Here is a 2,437-nt window from a genome sequence, read left to right as displayed (position 1 = left end):
TCAGTAAGAGAAGACGATATTATTACAGGTAATTCAGATTCACCATGTAAATAAGCGTATTCCACATGGTTTGGAAGTGGCTTTAACTCTAATTTCGGAGGTTCTTCTATCGATGATTTATATCGATATCTGTCTTCTTCTTTTAGCATTTGAATTTCTTCTGTTGTTGGTTCATATCCATTAGCTATAAGTGTAGCTAACATTTCAGCTTCATCAATTGGTTCAGTTCCTTCTCCTAAAGAACATTCTCCTGTTCCTTGTAATTCTGGAAATTCTTCTAATAATTCTGCATGTGCATCTATAGTTTGAATATAATAACATGTATCATCTGCAGATTGTGGTTGTTGCATTGCTCTATCAACTGAAAAGGTAACACTCTCATCCTCTATACTTAGAGTCAATTTCTTACCGAACACGTCTATCATTGCTTTAGCCGTGTTTAAGAATGGTCTTCCTAATATGAGAGGAACTTGAGAATCTTCTTCCATGTCCAGAACAACAAAATCTACTGGAAATACTAAAGTACCAACTTTAACTAGCATATTCTCCATTATCCCTCTAGGATATTTTATTGATCGATCGGCTAGTTGTATACTTATTCTTGTTGGTTTCAATTCTCCAAGGTCTAGTTTAGTGTATAGTGAATACGACATTAAATTTATACTAGCACCTAAGTCTGCCAATGCTTCTATTGAACTAAGACTACCCAGAAAACATGGAATTGTGAAACTTCCTGGATCAGATAGTTTTTCTGGTATCTTATTCAACAGCACTGCTGAACAATTAGCGTTCATAGTAACAGCCGAGAGTTCTTCCATTTTCTTTCTATTTGAGATTAGATCTTTCAAGAATTTAGCATATCTAGGCATTCCTGAAATCACATCAATAAAAGGAAGATTTACATTTATTTGTTTAAACATATCCAAGAATTTGGATTGCTCGGCTTCAAGTTTCTCTTTCTTCATTTTACTCGGGTAAGGAAGTGGTGGTTGGTATGGTTTAACATAAGGTTTAGCCTTAACTGTGTTATCTTCATTAACCTTTTCAACTACCGGTTCTTTTTCCATATCTTGATCAGGTTGTGGTTCTTGTGGAATAGGAATAGCTTCATCAGAAGTTACAGGTATTTCAGGTGGTTTAAGTGTTGTACCACTTCTTGTGGTAATGACTTTAGCTGTTTCATTCCGGGGGTTAGCATTTGTATCACTAGGTAAACTTCCCGGTTTTCTTTCACCTATTAACCTTGCTAGGTTACTTACTTCTTGTTCCAGATTTTGAATAGAATCTTGCTGATTTCTAAATGCTTGAGCATTTTGTTCATTAGTTTGTTTTTGAGATGTGAAAAACTGCGTTTGAGTTTCAACTAGCTTTGTCATCATATCTTCTAAATTCGGCTTTTTATCATCGGATTGTGGTGGTTTGTTTTGAAAATTAGGTCTTTGCTGATTGTAAGTATTGTTGGATACTTGTTGATTGCTAGGACCTTGTTGGTTGTTGTATGGAATATTTCGATTATAGTTCTGATTTTGATTGTAGATCGGTCTTGGCGGTTGATAATTATTCTGATAATTATTTCCAGGCCTTTGGTTTATGTATGAAATATTCTCTCTTTGTTCCATTGTTAATTCAATACTGAGACAATCTTTTGTCAAATGTGGTCCTCCACACTGCTCACAACTAATTCGTATTGAGTGTATATCTTTAGTCATCTTTTCCATTCGTCTCTCCACAGCATCTATCTTTGCGAAAATGGAATCTAAGTCATGGCTAGAATCGGCTCTAGCTGCTTTAGATGATCTAACGATATCTTTTTCTTGGTGCCACTCATGTGAGTGGGAAGCAGTGTTATCAATAATTTTGTAAGCATCAGTTTCGGTTTTCTTCATAATGGAACCACCAGCTGCTATATCTATGTCTTTTCTTGTAGTGATGTCGCATCCTTGGTAGAATATTTGTACTATTTGACAGGTGTCTAAACTATGTTGCGGACATCCTCTTAATAACTTTTCAAATCTTGTCCACGCATCATATAGAGTTTCATTTGGTTTCTGTGTGAACGTAACAATTTCTCCTTGAAGTCTTACGACTTTAGATGCCGAAAAGAATTGTTTAAGAAATTTTTCAACTAAAACGTCTCATGTATCAATCGCCCCTTCAGGTAACGATTCCAACCAATCTTTGGCTTCTCCCTTTAAAGTCCAGGAAAATAACATGAGATATATCTGTTCATCCTCAACTTATCTTATTTTAAATAGAGTGCAGATCCTATTAAAGGTACGAAGATGTTCATTTGGATCTTCCTTCGGTGCACCACTAAATTGGCATTGATTAGTCACCATGTGTAGAATTTGTCCTTTGATTTCATAATCTGGCACATTAATGTCTGGATGAGTAATTGCGTGACCTTGGCCAGTGCGTTTAGCTCTCATTCGGTCTT

At 35.7% G+C, this 2,437-nt stretch overlaps 1 non-coding gene across 1 annotated transcript; it reads left to right on the top strand.

The window, feature by feature from the left end:
* The first annotated feature begins 1,974 nt into the window (after window positions 1-1,974).
* Window positions 1,975-2,081, top strand: LOC139846007 (small nucleolar RNA R71). Its single transcript, XR_011758755.1, has one exon. It is a non-coding gene; the product is annotated as a small nucleolar RNA R71 (small nucleolar RNA).
* Window positions 2,082-2,437: the final 356 nt, after the last annotated feature.

The sequence above is a fragment of the Rutidosis leptorrhynchoides genome, chromosome 4, assembly GCF_046630445.1.
Source record: "Rutidosis leptorrhynchoides isolate AG116_Rl617_1_P2 chromosome 4, CSIRO_AGI_Rlap_v1, whole genome shotgun sequence".
Classification (NCBI taxonomy): domain Eukaryota; kingdom Viridiplantae; phylum Streptophyta; class Magnoliopsida; order Asterales; family Asteraceae; genus Rutidosis; species Rutidosis leptorrhynchoides.
The sequence above is the reverse complement of the archived record's forward strand: the minus strand, read 5'-3'. Positions and strand labels throughout refer to the sequence as shown.